The 14,209-nt window shown below is 48.8% G+C and overlaps 1 protein-coding gene across 5 annotated transcripts in view; it reads left to right on the forward strand.

Moving 5' to 3' along the window:
* The first annotated feature begins 1,832 nt into the window (after nucleotides 1-1,832).
* The window catches only part of BMAL1 (basic helix-loop-helix ARNT like 1), a 104,426-nt gene continuing 92,049 nt past the window's right edge, over nucleotides 1,833-14,209 (forward strand). For 4 of the 5 annotated variants that reach the window (XM_058546008.1, XM_058546010.1, XM_058546011.1 and 1 more), the window contains exon 1: nucleotides 1,833-1,933. The gene's annotated coding sequence lies outside the window, so the exon portion shown is untranslated. Of the gene's footprint in view, nucleotides 1,934-13,505; nucleotides 13,640-14,209 lie in introns of those variants that run through there. The other variant, XM_058546009.1, reaches the window with a different exon arrangement.

The raw sequence follows: 14,209 nt of genomic DNA on the forward strand, positions 1-14,209 counted from the left end.
TTTTAAAGTCCAACAAACCTGGTTTGAATTATGGCCATGCCACCTACTGTGTGACCTTGGGCCAGCTGGTTAAACTCTGAGGTTCAGTTTCCTTATCTGTACCACCAGGATTAAGGGAGAAGATGCAAGGAAAGCATTTATCACGTATTAGATGCTGCACGAATGTTGATTCCCTCCACCCTTCCTTCAGGTCAACATGGATTCATTAATCAGCATCTTTAGGGTATGGTTCCCTAACTAGAGATTCATTCATTAATTATACTAGAATCCACGCCCATATACTCTCACCTTGTCCACAATATCTTGTCATGTGCATTGCTAAAATCCCACTTACATAGAGCGGTCTCCTCATGAAATCAGGGCAGAGACAAAGAAAACAGCACTAAGATTTCACTTGCACGTAAACTTAGGAAAAGTAGTGTAGCTACCAAGAAAGTTGGTTGACTTTGAAAACAGTCAAATTCAGGCCACAAGCAAGTATTGGGCAACCACTCTGTGCTTGGCAGCGAGCTGGGGATAGGCAATGGTTTTACAATGATTAAATCACAGTGTCTGCGTTCAAGGAACAAGGCTAGAATTCTAGAGTCACAGGGGCTAGTCTGAGTCGCGGAATTGAGTGAAGTGGTTTAGTTCCACTTTTTCAGGTATCCAGTCAACATTTAAGGGGCACTTGCTAGATGCCAAGCCCCCGCCCCCACCCCTCCATCCCGCTAAAACAAAAAAGAAGACACCGTCCTTGTATTGGGGGAGTTTAACATCTAGAAGGGTTAGGAGTTCTTTGTGCTAAAGGCCCTCTGCTGAGTGCTTGAGATGCCAAACTAAGACAGATTCTCTGTCCTCTCAGTATCCAAGTTGTATCTTGCTACGAAACGTTTATTTTCTGTAACTATTTGTTTTCTTTCGTCTTGCTCCCTGGACAGCTTTTTGCGGTAGAGACTGCGGCCGCTAGGGCGGTGTCCGCCTGCCACACAGTAGGTGGTCAAAACCTGGGCACCGGAATGAAATGCAACGGAATCGCTCCGGGTTGAGCTTTCTCCTTTGAGCGAGAATAACAGTTCCAATGTGGACGCTTGGAGGTCAAGGCGAACGAAAAGAACGTAAGAACACTTGGATGGAAAAGCCTTCTAGAAATACTAAGTATTCGTTCTCTCGTTTGGACTGAGGCAAACGAGAGTGTTTCAGGAAGGGTCTGGCACTCCGTGTTCCTAAAATTGGTTTCCTAGATGGAGTTGGAGGGAGGGGAGTGAGGAAATGCTGCTTTGAGTCACGGCGCCCCGAGTGAAGAAAAGGAAGGAGGAGGGGTGAGAGCGATGAGCCAGACGCAAGCCAGGGACCTGGAGCAGAGGAACATCCCAGGCGATTGCAAGCAGTGCGGCGTCTGCACCCGCAGTGGCCACGGCGCGCGGGAGACCTGGGGGAAAGGGAGAGGGCAGGAGCGAGGAAATCCAGGGACAGCGCGCGGATTGGTCCTCCTCTCGGGGCGTGCGCTTCTGTGCGCCAAGCGATTGGTGGCGGGAAAGTAGCAGGTAAACCGGCCCCCGCTGCCTCGCCATTGGTCAGCGGCGTCTCTAGCAGCCACACAACTGGTCAGCAGGCCGCCGAGCCGCGCGCGGATTGGCCGGGGGCCACCGCCGAGACCGGCTCCCTTCGGGCGCTCGGATTGGCTGGCGGGAAGAGGCAGGTATCCGGGCTCCGCGGCTCCTCCATTGGTGGGCGGGGAAGGGGGGTTGGGCACAGCGATTGGTGGGCGGGGGGCCGGGCCTGGGCCGGCGGGGAGCGGATTGGTCGGAAAGTAGGTTAGTGGTGCGACATTTAGGGAAGGCAGAAAGTAGGTCAGGGACGGAGGTGCCTGTTTACCCGCGCCGGACTCACCGCCGCCGCCGCCGCGGGATCTGAGTGGGGGCGCGGGCGCGGGCGCTCCCGGCGAGCCACGGTGAGTGTCGGGCTGGCCGCGGCCAGCGGCGCGGCCCCGGGCACCCCGTCGGGGGCCGTTAGCACCCTGGCAGGCGCGGCGCCCCCGCCGCCGCCCCGGGCGCAGCCCGGCCGCCGGGGAACCCTGTCCGACGTGCCCACTGCCGGCCTTAAAGGGCCCGTGCCCGCTCCCTGCCCCCACCCGGGCCGCGAGGAGGCTGCGCCCCTTAAAGGCGCCGCGCCCGTCCGCCCCCATCCTGTCTCGCGGGGGCTGGCGCTGCGAGGTAGGGCGGGCAGAGGTGCCACAGGCGCCCTTAAAGGGACCGGGAAAGTGTCCGCGGGAGTACCCACCTCCCCTCTGCGGGCATCGCTACCTGACCGGGGGGAGGGAGCAGCCAGCTGCCTCTTAAAGGGACAGCTCCGCCCTTTGGGAGCAAGGGCTCGGCTGAGGGGGAGTCCTAGGATGTATCCTCGGGAGCTGCGGGGACCCCCGAGGGGACCATCCTTGACGGCTGCACCCGAAAGGCGTTGGGCGAGCAGTGCCTCTTCTGCCCTTCCTCCGGCTCTCCTGCACTTCCCTTTCGGGAGCCTGCGGGGCTGGGTGGGGGCGGGGAGGGCGTCTCCATCGGGCTTGGGGAGTCCGAGCCTGCCTTCCCCTTCGGCCCTGTCGCGGGGGCTGGCGCTGCACCCGGGAATCCCCGGCCCGAGATGGGGCCGATCCCAGCCTGCGAACTTTCGTCCGGCCTGCGCCGTCTGGTCCTGGGCCGCCCCAGGAGGATCCCCGTGGGTCTGTGGGCAGGTGCCCCACGGCGCGGGGCTGTCCCCCGGCGCCCAGGTGTGGGCCCGCCGGCGGCCCTGGAGCCCGCGAGCCCCGCGGAGGGCGCAGCGAGGCTGGCTCCAGCGCCGGGTTTGACAGATGTCAAAGACGACGGTTCCCTTCTCGCTCGGGGTTGCCGGGCGTTGACAGCCGACAGAGCTCTGGTTTGCTCGGAGGAAGGAGTGGAGGAATAGAAATTACTGCCGACCTGTGGGGCGCGAGTCGGGCACCCCGAGGGGTCGCGGGAGCCGGCTGCAGGGCGCACGCAGGTGCCGGAGGCAGGCGCAGGGCAAGGAAGGGCTGCTCTGGACGTTGGCATCTGTTGTCAAGTTTGTGCTGGCCGGTGGGGAACCAGGCTGACACTCCTCACCTCGCATTCTCTACCCCCTTGTCGCTCCCCCGCTCGACCCTTCCCGGTCACCTAGCGTCGTTTTTGGCTCTTTGGCGCTTATGATCTCTTCTCCTGCTTCCATAGCTACTCCTCAGCAAGGAATTATGAGCCAAGTTTTATCACCCAGCTTCCAGAAATAAGATTCAGTATTTATGAAGTAGCATTTCTTCACTGTACCTGTATTTCCCGGATCTTCGTTTTTTAAAAATCCGTAATAGCTGCCCATGAGGTGCATCTCATTTTCCACAACGTTTGCTTGTCATTTGTCCTTCTGACATCTGCTGCTCTTTCCCCCTTTAGTCTATTTTTATATGGCAACTATTATTTTAATTCTTCTGGTCCCATTGATATCAGGATCTGTCAATTTGGGTTGGTGGAGTTTTTAATTAATGTGCTGGTTGAATCATGAGCTTAAAATAATCATTGCTGCTCCTGAGCAGTTTTGAATAATCTCATGCTCTCTGTGCTTGCAAGACTAAAAAAAAAAGTAAAATAACACTGCTGTTAAATTTGATTTCCATATCAATGAAACTCTAAAATATTTTTTAAAACACAAAATTGAATCTTTCAGTCCATGCTCTGTTACTGAGTTCACTGTATTGATAAGTCTTTAAAAACAGTTTGTTGAGCATATTTAGAAGGCTTTAAAGTTTCCTGGGTAGGATTTGACTCTGCCTGTATCATCTGAAGCTGGATCTGTAGAGGCATTTTGGTTTTGATTGTAGATGTGGCCAGTGGATAATAATAACAGTAATGTTAAAACTAGAGTGAAATTTGTATCTTATTCCAACCCCGAAAGTTTAAAAAGAGGGAAAGAGAGAGGAGCAGGTGTGATAGAAAAGCACTAGCCTGAGAGTTAGAACATCCTAGTTCTAGCCCAGACTTGGGATTTTGTGGCTGTGCCACTGGGGTCAAGTTACTGAACCTTCCTGGATTCTGTTTGCCTCAGATGGAAAGTAAAGCAGTTCAACTAGATGATCTCAAAGGTTCCTTCTGCTCTGAAGTTCTGTGCATCTCTAAATATTTAATACATCTGAATTCAGGTTGGTATTTACCTGCTGGAACCTCCAGGACATCTGAGCTGAAGTCCTATTTTCATAGGAAACTTAAACAGATCAACAGATGGTGTTTTAAAGAATCCATTTCAAATGATTTATAAAATGACGACTACTCGCGAGTTTGTCTGCTCTTTGCAGAAGAGGTTTGCATGCCGCAGGGAGGAAAAGGAAGTGGCCGTGCTTTCAGATTTATCCCTCCTCACCAACAATCTCTGTGCAATTTATATACTAAACGGTGGACAAGCACTGTAGAGAGCACTGTAGAAAAACTGCCTACAAATATGTAAAAACTAAGTATTTAATATCTCTCTTTGGTATAAGTGTTGCCTTCTTTCTGTGAGCTTTCTTCTCTTTGTGAGTCCATCATCAACTCTCACTTTGGTGAGAGAAGTCAATATCAAAGAAACAGTTTCTGCCCCTTATGATGTTACGATTACAGGCTGGGATTTTAGCTAGCATCATGGTAGACACTGGCAGAGAAGTAAAAATCCTTTGTAGACTTTGAGATTTCATTAGCAGCCCAGAAACACAAGCATGTCGCCCTTCTCCACAGTCCTTTCTCTCCTCATTGCCACTTTATCACAGTACTCAGACTTACCCCAAGCACCCACCCTGGCTTTTCTTCTCCCTCTGTCTCGAAACAAACCCTGCTGTGACTTCAGCTCCCTCAGCATCTCTTGCTTCCTGCTCAAAATGTCCTGTCTCTTTCCCCCATTGTCTCCTCCCCTCCTCCCAGTTCAGAAAAAGCAAGTGGATCTCTCCTCTGTTCCCTCTTCTTGGACCCTCACTTTGGACAGAAGCCTGGACTCTGGTAGCAGAAAGACCTGGGGACTTGGGTTTGGGCTGTGTGGTCTTGGACAAGTGCTTCGCTCCTCTGACCACAGGCTCCTCCTCTGTGGTGCCTGCCTCATGGAGTCCGTGTGAGGATCAAGGGAGATGATGTGTGTAAATGCCTGGCACACAGGAAGCCCTCCCTCCGTGCCTGCTGCCACTCCCTCCCGCCACTGCCAGGGTCCTGTCACCGGAATATCCTTGGTGTTGTTTGCTCTCAGCCTCCTCCCCAACCCAAGAAAAGCTTTTGTCTTGCTTTAGGAGAGGAAGGATGGAAGGGGAAGAAACAGACCGGGCATGAGCCTACTGTGCGGCAGGCGGCTTTCACATGGCTGCTCTTGGTACCCCTGAGTCTGGATATCTCTCTCCCTGCTCCCTGCCTGGCAGCCTCTCCCAGGGCTGTGAGCGTTCACCTCCTCTACTCTCTCATCTGCTCCTCCTTAGCTCCTGCCCTCTGGCTTTTCTCTCTACTACCTTTCTTCATATTTCTTCTCAAAGATCTCCAGAAACTTTACGTCTTGAATTCCAGGGGCCCGTTCTTTGTCCAGAATGGTTGTGCTTGGCCCCTTTGTAGCTTTTACCCTGCCTGTCTTTGCCTCTTTATTGAAGTCCCCTCCTCCCTCAGCCTTTGGGTCGTGATGCTTTCTTGGCTCTCTTCCTGCCACTCTAAAGGTAGGTGTCTGGCCTGGCCTCCATCTGCACACCGTCCCCCTCGCCCGGGGGTACTTTTCCAATCTTGATCTGTCTCTTCTGCTTCAGCTGCTAGTAGGGCCATTGTACACATTCACAGCAGCTGTAGCCAGTGTTCGTGGCCTTGGAGTTACAGGTTGCAAACTGCTTGCAAGCACTGTCTCCTTTCATCCTCGTAACACCCCGGTGCCTGTAGCCCTTCACCCCCAAGCTGTCCTGAGAGGCAGTTTGGTTGGGTGGTTAAGAGTGCAGACTTTGGAGCCAGATCTCATATCCTAACTGTTCCTTACTACCTTTATGACTAGTGGTCACATTGCTTTGCTCTCTCTGTCTTGTGTCCTCATCCAGAAGCCTGGGATCACTGTTGTCCTTACCTTAAAGAGTTGTGGTATGGATTAAATGAGTTAAAACATTAAGGATGCACGAAGCTATTCATGGCACATCGTAAACACTCAGTGAATGTTAGCTGTCAGTATTGCTGCTCCTTCTTGCCTCTCCATATCCAGCTCGCCTGTCTCCCAGGCCTCGCTGTCTGCACAGGACTGTCCGGTCAAATTGGAGGGCTGTGTGTTCCCTGGACCAGCCATTGGCCCATTCCACGCCCCCACTTTCTCATGTCCAAATGCTACTCTTCTTTAAGACCCAGCTCCAATGCTTGGTCGCCCAGGAGCTGTTTCTGTTTGGTTTTCCTTCCTCCCAGCCCTGGCAGCAGTGTCGCCAGCCCTTGAGCTAGCCCTGATTCTCTGAGGTCCTGCTGCGTTCTGCATCGTGGTGGGCTGTCTTGGGGTGTATCTCACCTGCTGGCTCAGGCCAAGCACTTGGGGGCAGTTCCTCTTGGCTTCCCAACATCACAGGCACAGGGAGCCTGCAGGACATGCTTGTCCAACCCCAGGGAACGGTCTTGAGGAGGAGGAGATGGGATTGATGGGTACTCAGGGACTAAGCAGGTGGAGGGAAGGGGGAGACGCCTGTGGAGAGGTGGGGGCATGAGATGAGAGGTGCAGCAGGGGCATGAGTAGATGTGGCCGTGAGTTGTTAGGTCTACACGGAAGGAGCGTTTGAGTTGGGAACCTCACGTTGGGAGGAGATGAGATTGGATAAACTTTAGTCATCATTGCTTCAGGGGAACGCTGAGTGCTGGCGTATGATGGGAAATGATTTTTACGTCAGTACACGCTGTCCTTTTAAATAGTATAAACTCATGCTTATCAGCCTGGTTAAAGAAGGGGATGGATGGTCTGTCTAATTTAATATTCTGGTTAATACTCTACCCGTTGGATTTTGTACATATACTGAGTAAAACATTTACATGTATTTATGCCTTCAACCACTATTTGAAATGTGTGACCTGGGTGAATGAGTGAGCTTCTTTGAGTCCGATTTCCCTCATTTGCAAAATAGGAATGATAATGATGATGGTGGTAATAGCTGCTACCATTGATTGAGCTCTCCCTATGTGCCAGCAAATATGTTTGTCACCTTATGTTGATTAACTTGTTAAATCCTCATAACAACCCCATGCGGTTGGTATGATGATTATCCTTATTTTAGGAGTGAGATGGTTTTGTAAACTGCCCAGGTCACTCAGCTGGTACGGGGTGGGGCAGGATTGTGCATAGGGGACTTCGGAGTCTGCTCCGGAACCACGGTAGTCAGTGCCCGCTGGGAGGAACGGCTGGATTAGATCCTGAGTGTGAAGCACCCAGCACCTTGCCAGGAGCCGTGTAGAGCCGCAGTGATGGGTCCCCAGTCTTATTCTTGACAACTGTGGTACGCGTCTCTGTATCTCCTTCTAAGCAGGACTGAAGTCCTCTGCAGCGGGACACGGGGGCAGGGGGTTTGAATATTGCTCTAGGAGCAGGTACAAGGGCTTGTGAGCATTCTTCTCACATCCTGTTGTGCATTTCTGTCTCTTGCTTCCTCCTGCCTTTCTACGGCATTGCTCTGACACGGGCCTCGAGTGGCTCAGCCAGCCCCTTCCCGGGCAGCTCCCTGCGTGAGATGAACCTCGGAACAGAGCTCAGCACTCCTGCCCCCATCGCAGCCATCCACAGGGCTTCTCACTGTGGAAGAGACCTTTTCAAAAGCCTCTCCCCTTCTTCCTCCTCTCCCCAGCTTTTTACCCCCAAGACAGATGTCCACAGCCTTGGTATATGTATATATATCTATTTTTTTTAATGCCAGTTGTTCCTGAATACATTTAGATAGTAAGAGAAACATTGTTTTATGTCAAGAACCTGTTACATAAAAATGTGTTATATAATGTTCAAATATATACTGCATAGTGAAATTAGATGCCACTTTTTTCCCCAAGGAATAAAAACATAATAAACACAGGCTACACTGCGTATAATTCATCTCAGACTTGGAAGGCATGAAAGGATGTGCTCTGCCCTCAGAGCTGTCATTTTGAACCTCTGTTATTCTCCTCGATGCTCCAGGTGTAGGATGTATAGGAAGTTGACCTGAATCTGCCGTGGAATGCTGTTGTGAAATACTCTGGAAGTTGTCTTTTCTTAGGGGAGAAGTGCCTTGCCATCTTGCTCACTTCTAGCTCTCTCCTGTCGAAGCAGAGGGAAGAAGCTCTTTCTGCTCATCCTGCTTAGAGCACTGAGGGCATCTTCTAACCAGTTTTCTGCTCTACCCTCTACCTCCTTCATTTCTTCCCACACAGTGGGGCCAACTTTGCCTACCAAGAATAGCCCTGTTACCAGCAGCATGTGGTTGACACCCCTGTGTCCACTCCTCCAGGCTCCCCAGAGTCTGACCCTGTTCCCCCTCACCAGCCCTGCTCCCCTACCCCAACTCCCATTCCTAGACGGAGCCCGGAGCTGGAGGTGCAGCTGTGCTTGTCTCTGCCCTGCCCGGGTCGCCCAGGCCCTACTCTCTCCTGCTCTCTTGCCCTGAGAGGAGCCTCCTCTTTGCCTCGGCCTGCCTTGAATTTTACTTCTTTGCGAAGCCTCCTCTGATGACATTTGCCCCCTTTCCGCACTTGTGCACTCACTCTTTTTTTTTTTTTTACTTTTGATTGCCAACCATTCCTTCAGAAGCATTGGTACTTCATAATTAGCAAATTGTCATGTCATATCTCATCAGGAGGGCCAGTTCTCTCACTTTTTAATTGTTTCATAAATAATTATCTTGTCTTCACTTCCCACTCTCCAGGTCTACTCATTTACTCACTCAGTGAAGTTATTGGATGCCCACCGTGTGTGCAGCACTATTCAGGGCACCGAAGATACGACAGTGAACAAAACAGTCCCAGTGGCAGGAGACAGACAGTACACAATTAAACATGGGAACTCCTGGTAGTGGTCGATGCTAGGAAAGCATTCACATACAGTAAAACCATAGTGGTGGTGAGTGGTGGGAAGGAGGTCACGGTAACTGGGTCCTCTGGGGAGGCCTCTCTGAAGAGGTGACATTTGAACTCAGCTGCAGGAAGATCTGGGGGGAAGTACCCCAGGAAGGGGGAACAACCAGTGCAAAGGCCCTGAGGTTGGACATAGCTTGATTGTTTTTGATGAAAGTAAAGGCCAGTGTAACAGGATCATGAGTTCCTTGTGTACAGATGTTTCATCCTCCCTGTAGCCCTTAGCCCAGCACTGGAAAGACCCTGTACATGCTTGCACACAGAATTGGAGCATTTGCCTTTGGTTATCTGTTGTATAAATAGCAGTCTACTAGACCCTGCTCAGAAGGCTTTTAATAAAACATTATATTGCATATAATCAAATTAAGGGTTTAAAGAGTTTTCTCATAAATGTACTCCAAGCATGTGTCACCAACCATTACTGTTTAATTATGTTCAGTGCAGAGCTTCAGACCTCAGAATTCTGTTCTACATGCACAGCCATCTTAAAAACAGGTTTGTTCCAAAAGCTCATTTGTAAGGCAGTTGATGGAAACTTGGGATAAATTTTTCTATAGAAAAAAGGAAATGAAGTAAATGGTGGTTTGGTTTCCAGGTGAGCCCACAAAAGCCATTTAGTGCTGACTGTAGCTGAAACCATGCAGTTGACTACTAAAGATTATCAGCATTAATTAAGCCTTCTGAAGCTAGACCCCCTCATCCATGTAGCACTATACATCATTTACTATTAACATTAAGGGGACCCTACTATTTTTCCAGTCTGTCAAAAAGTTATAAAAGGCATTTTTAGGGGGCCGGCCTGGTGGCGTAGTGGTTATGTTCGTGCACTCCACTTTGGCGGCCCGGGGTTCATGGGTTCGGATCCTGGGCACGGACCCACTCATCAAGCCGTGCTGTGGTGGCATTACACATACAAAACAGGGGAAGATGGGCACAGAAGCCAGTCTTCCTCAGCAAAAAGAGGAAGATTGGTAACAGATGTTAGCTCAGGGCCAATATTCCTCACCAAAAAAAAAAGGGATTTTTACCCTTGTGCCTTTAAGATTTAGCTGCACGTGTTTTAAACGAGACAGTGGTGTGGAAAGTGGGGAAAATCCTGGACTGGGAGCTGGGAGAGGCCCGGTCTCCGGTTTTGACCCAGCCTCGGACTTGCTGAGTAATTTTGAGTAAGTTACTCTCATTGAACTTTGATTTCTCAGGTCCTTCTGGGCTATAAAATCCTATTTTCTTACCATAACAGGAAAACATACATATATTTCATTGTGGAAATCTGTTCTCAAATGGCTACCTCTGAGTCCTTTTGAAGAAGTAGATGACACACAAGTAATGAGGAACTCAGGAAGTTCCCATGTACGGTGCTTAGCAGTTACGCATTCAATATGAATCTTGGTTTTGATCTGCTGTCTTTCTTGTTGAGTTGAAAGAAATTTTGTCCTAGAACTTTTGGTCCAGATAAGATTCTTGTGTTCTTGGCCAACTTATCTTCCATGTAATTATGTAAATTGGTTTTGCTTTTTAACTCTTAGGGATAAAAATGGTGACTATGGTTTGTTGCTTGTGAAATATACTTGTAAGTGCCCTTAGGGAATGGAATGAGTTTGCAGGAGAGAGCAGAGCTGAAAGAGTGTGGGATCAAAAACAATTTTAAATGTTAAATGCAAAGCTATTTTCAGTATCCTGCTGGAAGAAAAAAAATTTTTTTGAGGCTTTAGACGATAGAAGAGGTTTCTGCTCCAAAGGAGAAAAGAGCCTCATGTTTTGCAGTAGTGAAAACTACCTGATCTTTTAACTACCACCCCTTTCTTCCTCCTTTCTCACCTCTGAGTTTTTTTCTTTTTTTTTGGCATCATGAGCCACATTTGCCTTTTGAGAGGTCTGATATTTAAACCATGCTGGTCACAGAGCTCAGCTGGGACTTAGAGTGTTAGAGATTTAGAGTTCAGATGACTTAGGGTGCAGGGTGCTATGTTGTGACCTTCCCCAGCAGGTTCTAGGGTGAGGGAAGCCTCATTGGGTGTGACAGAGCACTTTTAGCACTGCTTCTGTTTGGTCAGTTGTGAATGGTATGTTCCATTTTTTTTCTTTTTTCCTTACTTGAAGGCATAGCAAGGAGTTGGTTGCTCTGTGGATTTACCTCCGTGGATTTAGCTCCACAGAGCTAAAGGGTGGCCTTATACCTAGCCTTCCTCTTTAGATGCTAGACTATGAGCAGGAATTTTGTCTGTTTTGTTTTCTACTGTATCCCCAGCAACTAAGACAGTGTCTGCACAGAGTAGTCACTCAATAAATATTTGTTGAATGAGTGAATTCAGCTTGGGAAAACCTCAACTTTCCCTCCCTAACAGTATTAGCACATGAGCTTGGTCTTGCAGGGTACTTTGGAATTTAGCTTACCATTTCCTTTTGATATCTATGTTTTTCTTATTCTTCTGGTTGGCCAGCTATAACATCTTTTATTGAGGGTCAGGACTTAATTGGCCGTGGTTGTCACTGCCCTGCTGATTTTCATCTTTATGTTATCTTTAATTGACTCCAAAGTACAGCAAATCAATAGCTGAGCAACATCAACTAAAAGAAAACTTATTGCATATTTCTTTGGGCATAGTACTACACATTTATTTATTCAGTCAACAGATATCCGAAGGGCCATATACCATGCACCATGCTAAACCGAGAGGAAGAGTAGAAATAGTTGTTGTGGCCAAGGAGCCTGCAGTTTCATATACCGGTAGAAGATAATCCAAGGCCATGTATAATGCCAATAAAGTGGTCTAGACTATCTGTAAGTGCTGCAGAAATTCGGAGACCAGAGAGATCTTTGTGAGTTGTCGTGGTGGGGAGGATGCTTCATGGAAGTGATCAGGTTTTTAAGGATGGGTAGGGTTTGGATTCACAGGCAAGGGTAGCATAGGTATTTCCAGGGAGTGGATGGGAGGAAACATTGCACAATTAAAAGCACAGAGGTAGGAATGACCAGTTTGTATTCAGGGGCACAGACTTGCCTAGAATGGAGAGTTCTTAAATAATGGTGGGAATTTAAGTTTGGAAGATCATTCTGGGCCTAAATTGGAAGCATGTCATTTCAGATGATAATAATTGCTAATATAGAAAGAGTTCTTATGATGTTCTTAGCATTTCACATATATTATCTCATTTAATTTCTACAAAACCCCATGTGGTAGGTACTATTATTAGCCTCATTTTAGAGATGAGGAAATTGAGGCACAGAATCATCCAGTAACCTGCCTAAGGTCACGTAGCTAATAAGCTGTGGACTCGGGCTTAAAAACTAGGCCATGGAGGTTTTTGACCAGTGGACTCTGCTGTGCCCCAGTGTCCTCCAGATGTAGGATTTGGGCTTGATTGGGGGTTTTAGAGTCATGAGCTGGAAGTGGATAAGGATCTATTTAGCTCACTTCTTCATTTTGTAGATGAAGAAACTCAGCGAGGTTAAGTGGCAAGTCAGTTTACCTGGTGAGGTAGAGATGGTAGACAGTGGAAAACCACTGAATTTGTTTTATTATGATTATGATTATGATTTATTGACGTGAAATAATTCTCCCTAAAGCATTAGTCCACTGTTGGTGTTCCAGTTGGATTGGAGTAAAGAGGGACTGACTGCAGTAGAGCCCTGATAGGAGGCTGCTGGCTGAATCCAGGCAGAGGGTGAGAGGGAGCCAGGACTGGGAATTAATTGTCAATTATGTTAACAGCACGGCTGTTTTCAGTCACCCTTTAGATTTCTACAGTACGAGGCCATCTGCCTGTGCAAGTGGCTTTCAAGTATGTGAATCTGCACTGCACTGTGACCGAGGTACCTTGGTCAATGAATTCTCCAGAAGCAAAGCACCGTTATGGAAGTTGAACGTTTAAAAAGAAATACCCACATTTTCTGGAAAAAGCACAGGATTGGGAGCCAAATAACCTGCCTTCTAGGCTGCTTCTGCTGCTTGAGCCACCAGATAGCCTAAGCCAAATCACTTAGTGTCTCAAACAGTGGCTGATTCCTTATCCGTGGAACAGGTATAATGATTCTTGTCCAGCCCCTTATAGTGTGGTCTGATGTTGGAGTGAGATAAGGGAAGAATAAGGGTTTTGAAAGCTGTAAAGTTGCTCCCTGGTGGTGGAGAGCAGTGTCCTGGCTTTCATAATGAAGATGTACTGGCCTTACAGGGATAGCCTGGAGGGCGCAGAAGGAAGTTCCCCCGCTTCCAGGGCAGGTTTAGGGATGAGGCGCTGTCCACCACATGGGTGCTGACAGGCCTCAAGTTGCTGGGTAGGGCCATATTTTAAAGTTGATGATATATTTCACCCTCAGAGATGGGGAGCCACAGCCTGGGTATGGATGGAAAATTAGGCACAGATGTCCAAGTTAATCTATTCTCCTCTGCACACACCTCTCAGGATAGTGATGGGCAGCTGTGAACCAGAAAAACAAGTGTCGGGATCCAGCCAGCTGGCCAGTTGGGCATTCTTGGATGTTTCACCTATCCTGGGGCATTAGGCAGACATCCAGAAGAACCTTGATTAGCCTGGAAGATTAATGGGTGAGCCAGCATGCTGTCCAGGTAATTCTTGGTTGCAAAACCTGTAGCAAAGTCTTGACATAAAGGACTGAAGATCTGCCAAATCTTAATTTTTGTTATTTTTAATAATAATAATAATAGCAGTACCTAACCTTTGAGTATTTACCATTTGCCAAGAACTGTGCTAAGTGCTTACGTGCATTTTCCCATTTAATCCTCACAATAGCCCTGTGGGCTGGGCCCCGTCAGTCCCACTTTCTAGTTAGGGAAACTGAGACCCAGAGGTGCTTCAGATGACACACAGAGAGTGGAAACGCTGTGATTCAAACTCAGGACAGTCTCACTGAAGAGCTTGCTCTCTTAACTGCTGCAATCTTCTTCCTCGCTTTTCCTGGCACCCCGAAATGCTTCCTGTGTCTGGTTTTGAGGTTTCTAACAGCACAGTGGATCTTTGGAAGGCATTTTTGGTTGATAGACATGTCGCCGCACAGTGGCCTCAGCTCACTGTGGCTCCCCCCTCTTCACGGCCCACGGCTGACATCGAGCAGCTCTCACTGGCTGCTCTGTGGCTCGGGAGCAAATGGATGCCAACAATGAATGCAGCAGAGTGAC

The sequence above is a fragment of the Diceros bicornis genome, chromosome 7, assembly GCF_020826845.1.
Source record: "Diceros bicornis minor isolate mBicDic1 chromosome 7, mDicBic1.mat.cur, whole genome shotgun sequence".
In the NCBI taxonomy this organism is placed as follows: Eukaryota; Metazoa; Chordata; class Mammalia; order Perissodactyla; family Rhinocerotidae; genus Diceros; species Diceros bicornis.